This window comes from Theropithecus gelada, chromosome 5, assembly GCF_003255815.1.
Source record: "Theropithecus gelada isolate Dixy chromosome 5, Tgel_1.0, whole genome shotgun sequence".
NCBI lineage: Eukaryota > Metazoa > Chordata > Mammalia > Primates > Cercopithecidae > Theropithecus > Theropithecus gelada.
Window position 1 is genome coordinate 171062438 of NC_037672.1, and position 21656 is coordinate 171084093.

Below are 21656 nucleotides of genomic sequence, written 5' to 3' on the forward strand. Positions count from 1 at the left end.
CTTCCCAGTGGCTTTGTTCATCTACTTAAGCCCCAGCAATGGTGGGCGCCCCTCCCCCAGCCTCACTGCCACCTTGCAGTTAGATCTCAGACTGCTGTGCTAGCAATGAGGGAGGCTCCGTGGGCGTGGGACACTCTGGATCAGGTGTAGGATATAATCTCCTGGTGTGCTGTGTGCTAAGACCCTTGGTAAAGCGCAGCATTAGTGTGGGAGTTACCCGATTTTCCAGGTGTTGTGTGTCTCAATTTCCTCTGGCTAGGAAAAGAAATTCCCTAACCCCTTGCACTTCCCAGGTGAGGCGATGCCTCACCCTGCTTCAGCTCTCGCTGGTCTGGTCGGGCTGCACCCATGGACCAGTGCCAACTGTCCGACATGCCCCAGTGAGATGAACCAGGTACCTTAGTTGAAAATGCAGAAATCACCCGTCTTCTGTGTTGCTCACGCTGAGAGCTGGAGGCTGGAGCTGTTCCTATTCAGTAAAGAACTCTTTTTTTTTTTTTTGAGACGGAGTCTTGCTCTGTCGCCCAGGCTGGGGTGCAGTGGCCGGATCTCAGCTCACTGCAAGCTCCACCTTCCGGGTTTACGCCATTCTCCTGCCTCAGCCTCCCGAGTAGCTGGGACTACAGGCGCCCGCCACCTCGCCTGGCTAGTTTTTTGTATTTTTTAGTAGAGATGGGGTTTCACTGTGTTAGTCAGGATGGTCTCGATCTCCTGACCTCGTGATCCACCCGTCTCGGCCTCACAAAGTGCTGGGATTACAGGCTTGAGCCACCGCGCCCGCTTAAACCTCAGCGATAAGGAAATAATCCACTTTAAAAAATGAGTGAAAGATCTGAATAGACACCTCATCAAAGAAAATATACAATGGCAAATAAGCATATGAAAAGATGCTCAACATCATATGTCATGAGGGAATTGAAAATAAAGTAACAATGAGATACTACTACAACTACTACACACCCATTAAAAGAGTATACCCAAAAGAGTGACAATACCAAATGCTGGCAAGGATGTAGGAATGCAAAATGATACAACCACTTTGGAAGACAGGTAGTTTCTTTAAAAATTAAACATACTTTGTATGATTCAGTATTAGCATTCCTTGGTATTTATCTAAATAAAAGTTTATGTCCACACAAAAACCTACACGTGAACGTTTAAAGCAGTTTTGGTAATTAATTTTCAAAATCTGTAAGCAACTATGATGTACTTCATTATAAGAATGTATAAATAAGCTGTGGTACAATATATCTATACAACTGAAAATTATTTAGCAGTAAAAAGAAAAGAGTTATCAAGCAATGAAAAGACATGGAGGAACCTTAAGTGCCTAATACTAATGTTAACTAAAAAAAGCAAATCTAAAAAAGTTCCTTACTGTATGATTCTAATTACAAGATATTCTGGAAAACACAAAACCATGGAGACAGTAGGAAAGATTAACGTACAAAAAATAGAGAATGTCAACAAACAATTACAAGTTTTATATTTGTTTAATGTTTAAATGTGCCATGTCACATTACAACATAAGTACAACTTAATTTTGACACAAATTGAACATTTTAAGTCTACTAATCATAAAGAAAAGTATTTTATTTTCACCATGGTTATTCCTCTGTTTAACTCAGCAAGAAAATATCTAGAACTTACGTTAATTGCTGAGCTCACCTCGCAGAGCTGTTATTTTAAATAATTAAATTTATTCTTCTCTTTTGTTTTTGTACCACTAAAGGTAAATTATCAAACATGGTAACTGCAGTATCTGAAGTCTCAATATTTAAAGCATTTATTAACAATTTCAGTCTATTTTCCTACAGAATCTTTCTAGTGACATATGGTGAAGCAGCTGTTGCTACTCTTAGGCCTGTTGCTAGGGAACGAAGAATCAGGGTGATTTCCCTAGGCTCTGGACTTTAATGGAAATCACTTAAATTAATCACACTGGATAATGTGATTCAGAAAACATCCAGCAGGTAGAAAGAGGTAAAGCCAGCAGCTGGTTCTTTAAAAAACTAATAATTAATAATGGGGAGGTTGGAGGGTTGAGGCTCATGTATACATAGTTCAGACAAAGAAAACTGCAAGATTATACCTTATTTTCTGTATTCCTACTGCTAAACAATACTGAAAATTGTCCCCTTGGGACTTTCATTTCCCTTTAAAGCAGTTCTTGATCCTAGGTAAAAACACAGTAATGATAAAGCACTCTGAGAAAAAGTAATATCATGAGTTTAGCATTTGGAGAAAGAAAAGGGAGTCTATAGTGTTCTGCCCCCATTCCCTATCTTCCTTAGCGTAATAGGGATGCGAAACATGGCTGTAACTGTCAGAAAAGCTTTAAAACTCTCAAAATGACATGACATCCATTGTGTAAGTTGTAAAGCAAGTCATGGAGGGAGCACAGTGGTATGGATTTTGAAGTCAGACAGAACTGAGTTTAAATCCTGACTTTATTAGTTATTACTTACAGGACCTTGGGAAAGTTACTTGACTACTCTGAGCTTTGGTTTCTTCATGTACAATGCAAAAAAATAATAATGATAAAAATATCTATAGCTCAAAAAGCTATTGTGTTAAATAAGATAATGTACATAAAGTTCATTTCATGGCTAACAGTCAACTAACAGTCAATATGTTAGATATTACTTTGACAAGCATATTTTCATCAAGTGAAAGTAAGCACTTTCATAAAGCTTACTTAATGATACTTCAACTGTTCTGATGTCCTGCCTGTTTAATAAGCTTATTTGTTCATGTTGCTACTTGTACAGCTTTGTAGGGCCTCTACATGCAATTCGCCTCTTTTAGTTATTTCATATTTTGACCATGTTTTTATTTTTATCTTCTTGTAAATGTAATTCTTTTATATCAATGACCCAGCAACAACAACAAAAAACTCTAGAAAACAAAAAAGGCTGTGTTGTCTTTCACAAAAAATTTTAAAACTCAGCATGCCTAAGGATGGTGTCAATAGCAGTGTCATGAAATAGGTCTTTGTGTTATTGTTAATAATCGGTCAAGATGTGGCTAGGTGTGGTGACTCATGCCTGCAATCCCAGCACTTTGAGAAGCTGAGGCAGGAGGACTGCTTGAGACCAAGGGTTCAAGACCAGACAGGGCAACATAGACCCCGTTTCCACAAAATACAAAAAAAGTTAGCTAGGTGCGATGGTGTATACCTGTAGTCCTATCCACTCAGGAGTCTGAGGCAGGAAGATCACTTGAGCTCAGGAGTTTGAGGTTATAGTGAGCTATGATCACACCACTGCACTACAACCTGAGTGACAGAGTGAGAAATTGTCTCTAAAAAAAAATTAAAATTAAAAATTAAAAGAAAATAAGCTGTCAACACTAGCTCTAAAAGAGATGTAGAATATGACGCAGTTTCATGCTGGGTTCTTCTATGATTTCAAACTCTTGAAAATAGTGTTTAGACTGAACCAATTGAAACTTAATTTCAAAGTATAAAGTCTTCAGATTTGTCTTAAAAGTTTTAATAATATCTTGTTATAACGATTTTAAAACTGAAACATAATATTATAAAAGATATAGTACTGTCCTGTCGCTTGCAGAAATTGTTAGGTAAAAAAGACAGCTGCAATGTGGAATCACTGAATACGCAAAAAGTTTCAAATTGAAAAAAAATTCAATACAAAAGAAGTTTTTGTATTTGAAATCACTAGTTTTGGTGTAAATATGGATTCTGTGATGAAACTACAGCTTTATTTGTTCACTCAAAATAGGTGGAGAAAATAGATATTTATTTCTTAGAAAAAATATTTACTCTTCTAAGAACATAATTAATCTATGTTAGTCTATCTCATATAGAAATAAAAGAAATACGGTGCTTCTTGTTATTCATGGCAATTACGTTCTTTAAAGTTTCTGCAAACACTGAATTAGCAATACTGAACCATTGTTTCTAGGGAATTATAGGGTTAGGTTACTGTAAGCCTCTGTTCACAATATCTTCATTAACTGATCAATACATAGCCTTATTTTATGTGTGTTTCTGCTGAAAGACATTTAATATATATTGCTAATTCATTAACTGTGAACTCATGGCCAATAGCACTATAACTCAGGCTTGAGTGAGGCTTATCTAACATGTATTTTCTCCATAAGGCACAACATTTAGGAAAACTAGACAACACTTCTGCACTAGGCTTGGGGGCCGTTTTTTTTTGTTTGTTTTTTGGTTTTTGGTTTTGGAGATGGAGTCTCACTCTGTGGCCCAGGCTGGAGTGCAGTGGCGTACTGCAAGCTCCGCCTCCCAGGTTCACGCCATTCTCCTGCCTCAGCCTCCGGAGTAGCTGGGACTACAGGCGCCAGCTACCATGCCCAGCTAATTTTTTTTTTTTTTTGTATTTTTAGTAGAGACGATGTTTCACCATGTTAGCCAGGATAGTCTCGATCTCCTGACCTCATGATACGCCCGCCCTGGCCTCCCAAAGTGCTGGGATTACAGGTGTGAGCCACCTTGCCCGGCCAGGGGCCATTTTAAACACTAAAACCACTAAGAAAAAGCATGTGGGAAATGTGGCATTAAATAAGCCACAAAAAGGACACTTGTTTATAATGAGAGCTAAGATAAGGCGGCAGAGCCTTGCCTTCAACCTCAGCTGCGAAAGTGCACCTTGAACAACACATTTTTTTCAGCTATTGTGCATGTTTGCTAAAGGCTGCAGAAGCAACAGGAGTACTCCTTTGAGAGATACAAATAAATTTTAGTGAGTAGGTAAATTCACCAATACAAAATTATAAATAATGAAGATCAACTGTAATTAATACAATTCAAGGTGTCCCATACCTTTTCTTCCAAATTTGAATTTATTTTGTTCAAAGCTTCTTTATCATGTTGAGAGGATCTATAAAAATCTTTCTAAGGAACTTCAAAATAAAACCAAACATATTTTTTCTTGGTCTACAAACAAAGAAACATGACTTCATTATTTATCATCTGACAGAAGTAACCAAAAATTTCATAATTACTTAGATCACAGAAGAGAAATCATGCAACAAAAAAAATTCTCCATAAGATTTCACAGTTGAAACTCTTCCTTTCCGAGGAGACAAAAACAAACAAAAAAAAAATGGGGGAAAAACCCCAACGCAATCCCAACTCTACATTTTCTCATTATTTTTCAGAATGCTAATAAAACGCGGCCAGGAGTGGTGGCTCACGTCTATAATCTCAGCACTTCGGGAGGCCGAGACGGGCAGATCACTTGAGGTCAGGAGTTCCAGACTGGCCTGTCCAACATGGCAAACCCCATCTCCACTAAAAACACACAAATTAGCCTGGCATTGTGGCGCATGCCTGTAATCCCAGCTACTGGGAAGACTGAGGCAGGAGAATCACTTGAACCCGGGAGGCAGAGGTTGCAGTGAGCTGAGAATGTGGCACTGGTCCAGCCTGGGCAACAGAGTGAGACTCTTGTCTCAGAAAAAAAAAGAATAGTAATAAAATGAATACTTACTACTGAAGATTTAGATATTATTTAGTAAACGTAAATTGATAATTTCCAGCGAATGATTAGCACAAAATAAAATAAATCAGAACTCCTTTATAAATTGGATGAAGCATCAAATGAAGCAACGGCCAAATAGGCAAACGAACATGATCCCAGAATTTCTACTCCCTGAAATTATGCAAATATGACTATCAATTAATTATAGTCATTTTAATACAGCAGTCAATTAACGCTCCTTGTGTCTCAGAGCTATTATATACTGTTTCGGTTTAAGGATAAAATATTCATGTTCAATTCTGTACTGCCTGCAAATACACTCAGGGAACATGGTAGTGAACAGGAAACTTAGAAGCCTGACACAAATGGGTACTGAATGGCTACTGAATGTAGACTGGCAACCAAACTGTGCGACTTTGAACACTCAGTGGTACTGTGTATAAACGTGTCACATTAGCGAAGACAGAGCTATTTTATTAAATTAATCTCGTGTATAAGAATTTCATACTTTGGTTTATTATCATAGCTTACATTTCAAACTTAGTCTTCTGTTCCTAAAGTCCTATGCTGCTGTGGCACAGTAGCTGGGAAGACATAAATGGAAAGTAACATGATTTTAGGAAGAGTCCAGCATTATTAAAAAATAATGCCTTTGAGAGGTATTTATCTTGCAGACTGCATAAAGTTTCCTACTTTTATAGAGCAAGCAGCCACTGTCACCCCTATATGATCCGTTGTACTCCCACCTGATAACATTTCAGTAAAGTTATATCTAGGATTACTAAACATATATGGTGTTTTTCTTTCTACGAAAGCTCTTTTGGTATTACATAGCTTACATTTAATATGCTAAACTTCAAAATCATTTTTATTCATGCTCATGTCTTAGGAATAGTGTTTTTTTTTTGTTTTTTTGTTTTTTTTTTTTGAGACGAAGTCTCGCTCTTGTCCCCCAGGCTGGAGTGCAATGGTGCAATCTCGGCTCACTGCAACCTCTGCCTCCTGGGTTCAAGCAATTATCCTGTCTCAGCCTCCTGAGTAGCTGGGATTACAGGTGCCTGCCACCACGTCCGGCTAATTTTTGTATTTTTAGTAGAGATGGGGTTTCACCATGTTGGCCAGGCTGGTCTACGAACTCCTGACCTCAGGTGATCCGCCCGCCTTGGCCTCCGAGGAATAGGTTTTAAACTAATATTGGGATAAGTATAAATGGTAGGGTATCATCTCATTAACATGCTTTGCAATTTGTAAGATACCATTTGGATAGGAGACAGAAGAAACAATTTTTGGACTCACTTTTGAAATACTCTATTAAGGAACTTTTTCGGAAAAAACCTCAACCTTGGTTGGATTCTTGTAAGATGGAGCACATATATTTATCACCTCTCTCTCCCATAAAATGACAGAGGAAAAAAAAAATGGTAGAAACTACAACTAAAAGAAAATGAAAACAGGACAGTCATGAACATGAGATTTCAACATATTTCTGCAACATGAAAAGTAGGAGGAGGAGTGGCTACTAATGAAGCCATGTAGACAAAGATGAAGGACAGTCTGGAATCATATGGAGAGGGAAGCAGAAGCTTATGTACCTTGCAGAAACCTTGAGAGGCTTGGCACTCCAAAACATAGGATAAGGAAGAGAGAAATTCAGAGTGAAATGAGCAAAAGAATCAGGATATTAACATCTCTGGGTCATTGTTTCCTTCCCTACACAATACCAATAAAAATATCCCCCTTGTATGATTTTTATGAGAATTAAATAAAATAATGTGCATATATATATGTAAAAATGGACCACAACCTCTCCCCTCAACACACATATATCACACAGCTAGAAAGATTGGGTTTGTATCCCAACCCCTTTCCCTCACCCAGGCAAAATGAAGAAGCATTTTTGCTACAGAAATTGAATGACATTAGAGAAAAACTCCCTGCCGCCACCCTCCTTACATTTACAATTGGCCCAGCAAAATGGCTGTCAAACCAATCACCTCAAAGCAAGGAACATGGTGCAGAAATCTCTAAGTCACTTTTCATTGCCTCAAAGATCCAATGTTTAAGCATTAAAATGTGGCTGAAGCACTTGCATAGCAATTACTTGATTTATTTTTCCTGATTTCATCTGGTAACTCGTCAATAAAAGTTAATTTTAACCTTAATTTAAGTAGATATAATTATAAAATATTATACTCTATATATTACATATTTGGGGGATTTACCTATAGGAGGGACTCATCAAAGTTCTGCTATACATGAATATGGTGAAAAGGTGCATCTTCTTCTCAACTTGTACCTTTCCAGTTTACTTGGGACCCCCTTAGGGGCTACCAAGAAACTCCTAAGGCAGTGTTTCTTAAACTTGGATTACGAGTGTTCAGTGAACTAATAGCAAATAAAAAAAAAAAAAAAAAAGAAAAACAAAAGCAATGGGATAATGTCAAAAGGACATTAGGAGCTAATTTGAAGGCGGCTCCTATTGGCCAAACCTGGAACATCAAAATAAAAATGACAGTAATGAATTAATTGTCCCTTAACATTTGCAGTAGACTGGTTCCAGGATCACCCCCTCATGTCACCTCCCCCCAGATACCAAAATCCACGGATGCTCAAGTCCCTTGTATAAAATGGCATAGTATACATCCTCCTGTACACTTTAAATCATCTCTAGGTCACTTATAACATCCAGTAAGATGTAAATGCTACGTAAATAGTTGTTATACTGTATTCTACAATTTGTATTATTATTTATTGTTGTATTGTTACTTTCTATTTTTTCCAAATATTTTCAATTGTGGTCGAATGACACTGTGGATGCAGATCCACAAATACTGAGGAAAAACTGTATAATCCATTACATAAAAAAAGAATCTGTGAGTCTACACTGATGATGATCAATAGAAACATAAAGGAGAAGGAAAGCTCTTTTTTAGAGTAGAATTCTAATTAAAGAAGATAGAATAATGTAGTTAGAAAAATTATCATTTTACCATCAGAGAAAAAATAATTTAGTCAAGAATTGTCAATGGATGCTGCTGAATCTGGAGTTTGACAAAGAATGGAATACTTACAGAATCCCAAAGTATCTTCCCACATATCAGTCATTAATTACAAGAAAAAATTAAGAAATAAGACAAAACCTTAACCAAATGATGAAAATTAACATTTACAAATAAGAGGCAAATGCACATCATGTGCCTCTAGATGTGATGCCCTGAGGACACAACATCATTATATAGCATTCCAGCCAAAAATCCATAATCTGAATTTAATAGGGAATATACTCAAAAAACAGTCTGTAAAATAACAGAATCTTTTCCTTCAAAAATGCCAATGCCGGGCTGGGAATGGTGGTTCATGCCTCTGATCTCAGTGCTTTGGGAGAGCAAGGCCGAGAGAATTGCTTGAGGCCAGCCCAGGCAACATAGCAAGACCATCTCTATAAAAAATTAAAAGATTAGATGAGTGTGGTGGCACATGCCTGTAGTCCTACCTACTTAGGCGGCTGAGGCAAGAGGATCATTTGAGGCCAGGAACTGGAGGTTCCAGTGAACTAAGATTACACTACTGCACTCCAGCCTGAGTGATGGAGTAAAACTCTGTTCCTAAAAAATAAATCAGGCCGGGCGCGGTGGCTCAAGCCTGTAATCCCAGCACTTTGGGAGGCCGAGATGGGCGGATCACGAGATCAGGAGATCGAGACCATCCTGGCGAACACGGTGAAACCCCGTCTCTACTAAAAATACAAAAAACTAGCCGGGCGAGGTGGCAGGCGCCTGTGGTCCCAGCTACTTGGGAGGCTGAGGCAGGAGAATGGCGGGAACCCGGGAGGCGGAGCTTGCAGTGAGCTGAGATCCGGCCACAGCACTCCAGCCTGGGCGACAGAGCAAGACTCCGTCTCAAAAAAAAAAAAATAAATAAATAAATCAGTAATGCCAATGTCATAAAAGTTAAAAAAAAAAAAAAGAAAAAAGGTGGAAGAACAGTTTTGGATTAAAGGAGGCTACAAAAAATACCACCGAAATGCAGTATGTCAACAGGATTGGAAAAAAATTGCTATGTAGCACATTATTGAGATAAATAAGAAATTAGATATATGGGCTGAAGATTGGATAAAAATATGGTATCATAGCATCAATGTTAAATTTTCTAAACTTGATAACTGTGAAATGGCTATACAGAAGTATATTCTCGTTCTTTGTAACACACACTGAAGTGTGACGGTGTGACATATGCAACCTACTCCAAAATGGTTCAGCAAAACAGTAACGTCTATGTCTATACAGATGGAACAATAAGGTAATGTGGCAAAATGTTAAACATTTGTAAACCTGGCTAAAAAGTATTCAAGGGTTATTTTTATTCCTCTAACAACCTTTTTTGTAACTACAAATCTCCTAGTTGTGGAATCCAGGTATGTAAATTTGAAAAAGATGTGTGTTTGAGTTTATGTACTCAGTTTAAGAATTATTACCTTAGGGCTCAGTGTAATGCAGACTGAATACCATTACTAAAGAGATAAATACTCAGCATCACAGTATAAGAGTAGTAGGAAACCTACTATCAAAGAAAACATCAAAATATTTAGTAGGAATTATTTTTGCCATTTTTGATAAGAATTTTCTATTTTAAAGGGCAGAGACATTCTTTTTTTATTTTTATTCTAACAAAGTAGAATAAAAAATCCCTTTAATTATTTCTTGTGTGTGGAGATTTAAGCCTTAGAATGAATTCTTGGCTCTGTCCCCTCCTTTTGTACATAATATTATGCATATACATTTATTTATATAATGTTTAATAATATAAACATTAAACAATACTATTTTGCGCTATAACCCATTAATATGTACTCTGTGCAAAGCACTCTGTTAAGTCTGTTATATATTATCTCATTTTAGTCCTCACAACAACGAATAGGTAGGTGTTATCATCCTAATTTTACAGCTAAGGAAACAGTGCTCCAGAGAGGTTAAGTAAATTTGCCTGAGAAGTCAAAGCCGGAAAAATGGAAGATTTAGGATTCAAACTCAGGTCTATCTGAGTCTAAAGCTTTTATTCTTAACCCACAAAGCATATTCCCAGAACTGCTGGAGCCCATGGATGACAAAGGCAATTTACCATCTGTTTCTTCATCACTGGTTCTCATCTCTTTTTACCCCTGTCACTGTTTATTACCTCCATCGCTGCTCCCAGCTGCAGCTGCTCTTTCAGGCTGCTGCTGTTCTTGTGGAAAGCACACAGGCTTTGATGTGAAAAAAGATCAGGATCAAATCACAACACGGAATCTGATTAGCCTATAAACTCTGATCCTCATTTTTCTCATTAGTAAAATAATGGATACTAATTCTTATTTCATGGGAGGTGGGGATAACATTTACGCAACTTAACCCATAGTTGGTAGTTCACAATAAAAGGTAGTTTTGTATTCATCCCTCTCACCCTCTTTAAATGATAACTATTATTTTGGTTCCTTCATTTCAAAGTACGTCTCATAATTGTGGATTTAATTACCTGAGTAGTCATAATCCTGGTCCTGAATTTCATTAATTTAGTATCTGTGAAATTTAGAGAGACGCCATTTACATAGCAAGGCCACAGTTCCAGCATGCACTAGTTTCAGTTAACATGGTACCACGCAAAATGATGACTGTAAGTACTAAAATAAGGAACTGACTCCACACAATAGGTTACATGAATAAACCCAGTATCAAACACAGTGGCTTGGCATATAAAGTGCTCAGAAAATATTTGTTGAATAAACAATTGGTAAACACTGATTTTTTAAAAAAGTGAATTAGATGAACCTTGACCTAAACCTTATACCTTTTACAAAAGTTAACTCAAAATGGACCATAGACTTAAACATAAAACATAAAACTATAAAAATTTTAGAATACATAGAAGGGGTCAGGCATGGTGGCTCACGCCTGTAATCCCAGCACTTTGAGAGGCCAAGGTGGGTGGATCACGAGGTCAGGAGATCGAGATCATCCTGGCTAACATGGTGAAACCCCATCTCTACAAAAAATACAAAAAATTAGGGTGTGGTGGCGCGTGCCTGTAGTCCCAGCTACTCAGGAGGCTGAGGCAGGAGAATGGCGTGAATCTGGGAGGCGGAGCTTGCAGTGAGCCGAGATTGCACCACTGCACTCCAGCCTGGGTGACAGAGCGAGACTGTCTCAAAAAAAAAAAAAAAAAAGAAAGAAAGAAAAATACATGAAGGAAATCTTTGGGGTCTAAGGCTAGGCAAAGAATTATCAGACTTATATCAAAAGCATGATTATGAAAGTAAAAATTATCAAATGGAACTCATCAAAATAAAAAATTTTTGCTCTTTGAAAGTCTATATTTGGAAGATGAAAGCCTATAGACAGAGAGAAAATATTGAAAATATTTGTAAACCACATATCTGATGGACTGGCATCTAGAATATATAAACAAGTCTCAAAACAACAGTAAACAAAAACCAAAAAATCCAATACAAAAATGGGCAAAAGATATGAACACACATTTCAATGAAGAGGATAAACAAATGGCAAACAAGCACATGATAAGATGGTCAACATCAGAGAGGTGGGTGTGGTTATAAAAGCACAGTGTGAGAGATCCCTGTGGTGTTACAACTATGTACTATCTTGACTATGATGCTGGATATGTGAACTTGCACAGAACTTCATACACATATACATATGTATACTGAGTAAAAATAAAACTAGGGGAATATGAATAAGAAGGATTGTATCAATGGCAAAACCTGGTTTTGATAGTGTATTATTATAGTCCAAAACTATTACCAATCAGAGAAACTAGGTAAAGTGTACAAGGGATCACTATATTTCTTGAGATTTCATGTGCATCTACAATTATCTTTAAAAAATCATAGAAGGATGGAAAAAAAAAAACCAAAAAAGTTTAAAAAAGGACAGGAAACTGTACATTTAAAATAAATGAATTTTATGGTATGTATATGATGCCTTAATAAAGATGTTTTTTAAAAAGGAATTAGAAACTCTAATGAATGCTTTAAAGAGGGTGGCCAAGGACATGGGAAGTCTAGCATCATTTCACAAATAATAACTATTTTATATTTTAAGAATCCAACTAATTGTGAAAAATTTACAACCTGTGAATCATCTCTCACTTCAGGTAAATTCAGATACATATAGATCAAAAGAAGATGGAATTAAGGGATACAAATCCTTAATGACACAAATCCTAAATGATGTTTTGACCACTTACATAGGATATATCAACAACAGAGCAAGGTACAATGCAAAAAGGATCGGTATTTGTGTAACTCTTAGTCTGATAAAAAAGACAATGTAAATATAAAATATATTAGTTAGAAAATTGGTATAATTGCTTATTTGAAAACAAAGTAATAAGCTATATGAATTAATTTGGATTGCTACAAATATTATATTTCTAGTATCTATAGAAAAATGCTTCTACTTATTAAAATACATTAAAATCAGTAAATTTTATTTAGAATCTCCTAAATTCGTGTATGCCCTTGTTTCCATTAAAATAACAACATCAATATTAACAGTAATACTTTTATTACTCATTGACCAAATACTTATTTGACAGCCATTTTTTTTTTTTGAATTAGAGTCTTGTTCTGTTGCCCAGGCTGGAATGCAGTGGCACAATCTCAGGTCACTGCAACCTCCGCCTCCGGGGTTCAAGCGATTCTCCTGCCTCAGCCTCTCGAGTAGCTGGGACTACAGGCACGCACCACCATGCCTAGCTAATTTTTGTATTTTTAGTAGAGACGGAGTTTCACTATGTTGGCCAGGCTGGTCTTGAACTCCTGACCATGTGATCCGTCCAGCTCGGCCTCCCAAAGTGCTGGGATTACAGGCATGAGCCACCGTGCCTGGCTGACAAAGCCAATTTTTTAAAAATCTAAATGTATTTAGATCTTTCGGATTTTTGTTTTGTTTTGTTTTTTTTGAGACGGAGTCTCCCTCTGTCAACAGGCTGGAGTGTAGTGGCGTGTAAATCTTTTGGTTTTTTAAAAATTAATTTGTCTACTTTCAGTTTTATTATGCTAATTTCAGCATAAATAAATAAAACTGAAATCTCTAAAGTGGGCTATATACTATAATGTCTGCTTTACAGTAATGTAGAAGTTTTTTGATATCACTACTGGGGAGGATGAATTTAAAGGTGGAGCTCCAATTACGCTGTAACTTGCTGTATGACCTTAGGTATTTCAAACAAGATTCCGACCTTTTGTTTTCTGTGAAATGGGAGAAATCATTCTTATCTATTTTACAGGGTGACTGTGAGCCTTAACTAAGAAAATGTATATAAAAGCATCTTTTAATTGGTAAAGCAGTACGTAGTTTCTGAAACAGCTATATTGTTCTGACATAATTTTGGATTTTTTTTTTAAGAAGTAGTTTTAGTCTAAACGAGTCTTACAACAGCAAAAAAGAGCTTCCACTTAAAAGCAGTACAAACTCTGGATTAACTACAAATAATTATACAGATTACACATTTATTAAAATTTATAAGAATAATAGTTTTCTATACTTTTTAACTTCTAGAAGATCGCGACCTTTCTAAAAGACATGGTATTTTTGACTATCATGTTTTGTTTCCTTTTTAAAATAGTAGCCTATTTCTAAAAAGACTAAAATACAAATTTTATTAATAGCTGTTGTACCTAATACAAAGTCTATCTGTAAAATATTAAGTAGCTTTAATCAAACTATCTCTATATAACAAGTTAAACACCAAATAAGGTAGTATTTATTAAGAAAAAGGTAACTACTGCTTTTAATAATTTCATGGCACTAAGCACTCAAATGGCACATGCTGTGTAGACGATAAATAATGAAGAATGGTTTATATACTATTTGAGCATATAAAATCTACACAGGAAAAGATGGCAAGAATAGAAAGGAGTCCGGAGGTCTCAAAAAAGCATTCTGCTTTAAGATCTTTTGTTTGAAGCAAACCAATTCCATAAAGCTTTTACTGAGGAAACGGTGTTAAATCATTGGTATGTAATGACTGACATATGAATAGCCTCATTTAAATACACATTATAAATGATCATTTTTCTTCAGTATTTCTTAGTTATCTAAATACTGGAATTTATAAATAAATGTCCTGTCTCAGATGAAGGTTTAAAGTGTGTACTAAAATAGTTATCTCTAAAACACAAATTCTAAAGATAAGGAAATCCACCTATATGTTTTTAAAAATGTTCAATGCTTTTCAAGTAAAAAGTAGCAACTCTATTTTTGGTTACTTTAGGTTTTAAAAACCTTTAACCGATATCATGTAATATTATTCAATGGCATAGGAACATGGGAGAGTCTATGAGAAAATATTTTCTGAGACATTTTGAATCAAATCAGGAGACTAGCATTTATTTCTTCACTTCCAAAAGAATAGACCACCAAAGAAGTTTAGAACAGAGTGGGTAGAGAAATTTTTTAAAAAAGAAAAAAAACCTGATAACCAATCACATCCCTAAAATTTAAAGGCAACAAATGTAGAGAAATGAAGGCAGGGTAAGTCCACAAGGAGGTCTTTCTAAGGAGAAAAGGGAAATAGCTAAGTACTAAGAGGTCACAAGGTACATTAAACACATAAAAAGCCCCCACTCATTAAATTTAAAGATCTGGTCCTGCAAGAGCAGTTTTTGTTACTAAAAGGCATACCATTTGCAGGTTTTTTTTAATTCAAAAAGATTTACAATATTACTTTGTTTCCTGAAGGTTTTTTTCCTGTTCTTCAATTTTATTCTATAATAAGTGTTACGAAAATGGCAACTAAACAAATGTAAATATTAAGATGTGTTATTTAAATGCAACCAAAAATCTAAGAATTTTAGGCTTATTCAATTTCTTTGGTTTGTTTTTCAAGAAATGTTCCATTGTCCAATTATTTGAAATTTTAAATAAAATAAATGTATCATACTTCTCACTAGCATTATTTTTAATTATATGGTTCTTACTTAATTGCATTACTATTTACTCCACGTGCCTATAATCAGCTGTAGTCATGGTAGCATAGCATATCCTAACCCACCTTCTCAGTATGCACACACTCGCCTGCCCACTAACCACAAAGGCCATTGCTATGAGTGCTATGGAATTAAAAAACAAAACAAAAGTCATAATTCTCACTGAGTTGCTTTTATACAAATAAAACAAGGTATTAAATTAAATGAATATTGAAGGCAGCCAGAAATAGGGGGAAGGTGATAAATGAGATGAGAAAACATTTAATAGTGAAAAGAGACATATGGAAAGAAAACATGAATTTGACTCAGTCTCCTTCCTTAGCTAGTAGTGAGCATCAGGCAAGTCACTAAAATTTTGAAGTCTCAGTTTCCTCCCCTGTAAAATAAGGGTTTTGAAACTGGTGTTCCCTAAGATCTTTTTTAGCTGTAAAATTCCATGGTTCTGAGAGTAATTAGACAAGAAAAACAGTAAAAGACACCCAAATTGGAAAGAAAGCAGTAAAATCTTTTATAGTTACCCTAAGGATTCTACCAAAAACTTAGAACTAATAAATATGTTCAGCAAAGTAGAAAGATACAAAGTCAAAATGCAGAAATAAGTTGTATTTCTTTACACTTACGATAAACAATCTGAAAAGCAAATTAAGAAAATAATACCAATTACAATAGCATCAAAAAGAATAAAATACTTAGGAATTAACCAAGTAGGTAAAAGTCTTCTGGAATGAAAGCTACAAAACACTAGTGAAAGAAGTGAAAGAAGACAAATAAACGGAAGCACATCCTGTGATTACAGATTGGAAGATTTATTATTATTAAGATGGTAATACCACCCAAAGTTATCTATAGATTCAATGTAGTTCCTGCCAAAATTCTAATGATGTTTTTTGCATTAATAGAAAAATAAATTTAAAATCCACATGGAATCTCAAGGGACTTCTAATAGTCAAACCAAACTTGAAAAAGAAAAACAAAGCTGGAAGACACACTTTCCGATTTCAAAACTTATTACAAAGCTACAGTAACCAAAACAGTATGGTATTGGCATAAAAACAGACATACAGACCAATGAAATAGAACACAGAATCCAGAAATAAACCGTCACATATATGGTCAAAAGATTTTTGACTAGGGTGTCAAGATGATTTAATGGGGGAAAGGACAATCTTTTCAACAAATGGTGCTGAGAAACATATCCACATTTGAAAGAATGAGGTTGGAACCTTACCCAACACTATCTATGAAAATAAACTCAAAATGGATCAAAGACTTAAATGTAAGACATAAAACTATAACACTCTTGGAAGAAAAAACAGGGCAAAAGGCTTACAGCACTGAATTTGGCAATGATTTTGAAATGCACAAGTTGGAAATAGACCAACTGAACATCATGAAAACTAAAAATTGTGCATCAAAAGACAGTATTAATAGAGTAAAAAGGCAACTCACCGAATGAGAGAAAATATTTTAAAATCATGTATCTGATAAAATCTAATATCTATAATTTACAGATAACTCATAACTCAACAATAACAAAAACATGATTCAAAAATGGATAAAGGACTTGAAAAGACATTTTTCCAAAGAAAATATACAAACGTCCAATAAGCACAGGAAAATACACTCAACATCACTAATCATTAGCGAAATACAAATCAAAAGTACAATAAGATACCACCTTATATCCATTAAGATAGTTACTATAAAAAAAAAATAAGTGTTGGCAAGGATGTGGAGAAATGGGAACCTTTATGTATTGTTAACGTGAATGTAATACGTATGCTACAGCCTCTGCGGAAACAATATGGAGCTTCCTAAAAAAATAAAAAATTAAAAACAGAATTACCATGTGATCTAGCAATTCCACTTTCAGGTATATATCCAAAAGAATCGAAAGCAGGGTCTGGAAAAGATATTTGTACACCCATATTCATAGCAGCATTATTCACAACAGCTAAAACATGGAAGCAACCCAGATGTCCATTAATAGGTGAATGGATAAGCAAAATGTGGCCGACACATATAAGGGAATGTTATGTAACCTTAAAAAGAAAAGAAATTCTGGCATACCCTACAACAGAGATGAACCTTGAGGACATTATGCCAAGTTAAATAAGCCAGTCAAAAAAAGTCAAATACTGGATATGCCCATATATATAAGGTTTTGGTTCTTTACCACTTTCCAGTAATATGAATACAAACATTTCCGTTTTCCAAAACCAGAAATAAAAGGTAGAATGATGATTGCTAGGGCCTGGGAATGGGGGAGGGGAATTATTGTTTAATAGGTATAGAGTTTCAGTTTTACAAAAAGAGTATGGTGGCACAACATTATCAACGTAATTAATACCATTGAACTGTATACTTCTGCTGGTTAAGATGGTAAATTTTACGTTATGTATATATTACTATAATTTAAAAATTGGAAAAAACAATTATGTGATCCTGTGAAAATAAAATGATGGTGGCACAACATTATCAACGTAATTAACACCATTAAACTGCACACTTAGACTGGTTAAGATGGTAAATTTCATGTTACGTATATTTTACTACCATTTAAAAATTGGAAAAAACAATTCTGTGACCCTGTAAAATAAAGTGAGGGGAAAAAACTCTGAAAATAAATAAATAAAAGAAGAGATGATTGTGTGCATGTGTGTGTATTTAACATCTGTCCTTTCCATCTCTTTTTTCCCTATATTCATGACTTCCACAAATCGCTACTCCACATAGGGTCTCTCCATGCATGGCTTACTTGCTAAAATCTGGTTCCTTAATTCAAATAGCTTATGAATCTTATGCAATCTATTCTTGAAAAATACACTAACTGCTGACTACAGAGTTAAACTCCCTAAAGCTATTGCCTAAACTCCAAACCACAAATATTTTTATCTCTATATTGCTGTAAAGTACTTGCCCCAGACTCAGCACAGTGGCTCACACCTGATTCCAGAACCTTGGGAGGCTGTGAAAGAAGGATCGCTTGAGATCAGGACTTCAAGACCAGCCTGGGCAGCACAGTCAGACAAAAATTTTAAAACATTAACCACACATGATGGCGTGTGCCTGTGGTCCCAGGTACTTTGAAGGCTGATGTGGGAGGGAGAATTGCTTGAACCTGGAAGGTCAAGACTGCAGTGAGTCTTGTTCACACGTGTCACTGCACTCCATCCTAGGCAACAGAATAAAAATCTGTCTCAAAAAAAGTACTTGCCCCAAATACGATATAAATTTACTCAAGTCAGCCAAAAATGTTTCAGTTTATTAGAGAGCTATGTCAAGAAATTTGTCAGAAAAACAAAACAATGAGAGCAAAACGAAAAAGAAATAGTGAACATAAATGTCCAGAAACAGATGTATTTCATTTAAATTGCTTAAAAAATTATTTAAGTAAAATAATTCAAGAAAAAGAAACACAAGTTAAATGCATAATTCTTAGACTTTAGCATTAATGATTTTGATGCATTATCATGGGTCAGTCAATGGAATAGTGTCAGTTTCCAAATTTGAATCAAAATGAGGAAAAAATTAGTGGCACAAGTGCAGTTGGTTAAACAATAAACCACAAAGTTACAAATTTGAATGACTAATTTCAACACTCTGTGATTAAAGATTTGGTAATTCAATGTTTTTATATTGTAAAATGAGGAAAATATCTTTTAACCCAGCAACAGTAAACACACATTCCCCATTAAAGTGGTCATATGTAATAAATTATGATCATTTTGTATTATCTAGAAGTTATAATATTTTGTGGATGGAAGTATTTCAATTGATCCAAGGGCCCCAAGTAATATTAGTTAATTTGCTCTAACTTATTATTAAATGAAGTTACAAATGCACCCTGATTCCTGACGTACAGAAACGGATAATATTTGTTGTTTTAAGCTGGGGTAAATTTGAGGGTAATTTGTTATCCAGCAAGACAACTAATGAAGTACCTCATCAGACATATTGTCAGGTTAACTGGCTAAAGATGAATTTTTGACAAAATATGAAAAAAAAATAATAAAACTTATCTATTCTTTATTCTGAAATCTACTCTATTTCGTATATCATTTTCGTGAAGGGTAGAGTTGAGGAGTGTGTAGAGCTCCTACCTCAGAAATATATTACTTCAAACATTAAAAGAAGGAAAAGGAAAGCTGAAATAGAAAACATAAATTGTCTTCACTTTGCAGTAATAAAAATCATGATATATTCATTTGGGGATATACACCTAGGACCCTTGAAAATGAATATTTTACTTGTAAAACAAGTAGAATCAATTATTTTATTTGTAAATTCATATAGAACCTAAAAATAAAAGTAAAAAAATTAAATGACCGAGGAATGGGATCAATTTATGTAATTTTGCCAAATAAATATTATTCGTTGAGAACCTACTAAGAGATTAGAACACAATTGCTGAGACTCAAACAAAAGCTTGTCAAGTTTTATATAATCAAAGTTTGACTACTGCAGCAGCTAGCAATCCATCGTGATCCTAACTATACTTGTATTTGCATTCATTATTACTGGAAAGTACTAAAGAACCAAAAACTGTGTCTAGGAGCCAAAATAACACTCGACCCGAAAACCAACACTTTGACCTGAAGAAAGTAACCCTTGTCATTTCTCAGGTTTATTTCACAACGACACTGGGTTACTACTTGGAGTCCTAAACCGAACTACACCCCAATGGCCTAGAAACAGAAGGAACACACCCAGTCCCGCCTCTTGACACTGATTCCTCACTTTAATGAGCCACCACCGCTGTCACTCAAGATGCTTTGCACTGTCATTGGTCCCAAACTCTTGCTGGTCGGCCAGTTTCGGCCAACTGGCAAGCACTGGTTGTCTTCATTTTCGAGAAAAGTGAAGGTGAACAGGGAAAGGGCAAGAGAGCTGAAATATCTAGGTTGACTCCTGTACCTGAGCGACCTGCGATCTCCACCGCCGCCGCGACGAATCGGCCTCTGGGCGGGGGCTTTTAGCCAAAAAGAAAATGGCTCAGCCGGGAACTGGTGCCCAGGCCATGGAGAAGCCGGTTCAAACTTTACTTGTCCACACCGGTGGAGGTGACCGCAATGAGAATACCAGAAACAGCACTACGACCCTCAGAACTCAGGGCACCTCCAGCTGCAGGAGCCAGAACTGCCGACTGCCCTAGTTTTGACGTTTCCTATTGTTGCCGGAAGTGACGTTAGGCTCCAACTCTTAACGGAGACGCATTTTTATTTCCGTTGTTTACAATTCGCTATAGATTCCTTGTTCCTCACTTCGCAGCACGAGCCCCTCTGACCATCAAGATCAGAAAAACTTCTCAGCTGCAAGTTAGAATTGGACTGGCCATTGAGAAGGCTCTCAGCAGAGTCGCTTTTCACAGGAGTCTTGACGAACGCGGTGTGGAATCTGCAGCGAGGAATCCTGGAGCGCAGAGAAGCCCGCAGCTTTGAAGGTCTTGCCGCGGTGCGTGGCGGGCAGGAACCCACAATTCCAGATACAAACGGTCGGCGCGAGAAGCGTGGCTGGGCGCAGGCGCTTGGCTGTAGCAACTCGTTGCGGGAGGCTGGACTCTGGTGACTGTCAATGGTTGCATACGCTCCCTCCTCCTGTCCCTGTCGTGCTGGGCCTTTGAAACCGGCTTCTTTGCTGGTGGCTGCTAGGTAAGCCCCGAGGAGACAGCAAGGCTGCGCCCTGTATTGGGCAGAGGTCGCCTCTCTCCGCCGCCCTTATAGAGACCCTGGGCGGGGACGAATGACTGGGTCCGCCTTTTCATTCTTTTAAATCAAGCGGCGGGAGGGGAGCCTTGCTTATATACACAACTACTGTGAGCTTTTAGTCACAACGAAGTGGGAAGTATGCTGGCAGCTCATCCTATCAGAATTAGGTTGTGACTTAGAGTTGGAAAGTTACGGGGTTACTGATTCCTATTGGATCCTCTGGGGTGAGGATACATCCGGCTCCTGACTGTAAGGAGGACAAGACAGCAGTTCGTGTTTTCCTTGTTTGCATTTTCCCAGCTTTTCAAATATTTCTCTACCTTTATTGAAGGCTACAGATTTTTCCCTCACTATAATAAGTTAGTCTTGAAATTGTTACTCTCTTTTACTCTGGAATTATGGCGCTTTTCCCCCCCCCCAAATTATCTGCAGACCTTTTAATTTTGTATGTGAACACGGCAGTCCCATTGAACTCTTTACTTGTCTCTTACT

General features: G+C 36.4%; 2 protein-coding genes across 3 annotated transcripts in view; one reads left to right on the forward strand and one right to left on the reverse strand.

The window, feature by feature from the left end:
* FBXO8 (F-box protein 8) overlaps positions 1-21231 on the reverse strand; it is a 55849-nt gene extending 34618 nt beyond the window's left edge. The window contains exon 1 of one of the 2 annotated variants that reach the window (XM_025386068.1): positions 20374-21231. The gene's annotated coding sequence lies outside the window, so the exon portion shown is untranslated. The remainder of the gene's footprint in view (positions 1-20373) is intronic. The other variant, XM_025386070.1, reaches the window with a different exon arrangement.
* Positions 21006-21656, forward strand: part of CEP44 (centrosomal protein 44) — a 37289-nt gene continuing 36638 nt past the window's right edge. The window contains exon 1 of the mRNA XM_025386067.1: positions 21006-21107. The gene's annotated coding sequence lies outside the window, so the exon portion shown is untranslated. The remainder of the gene's footprint in view (positions 21108-21656) is intronic.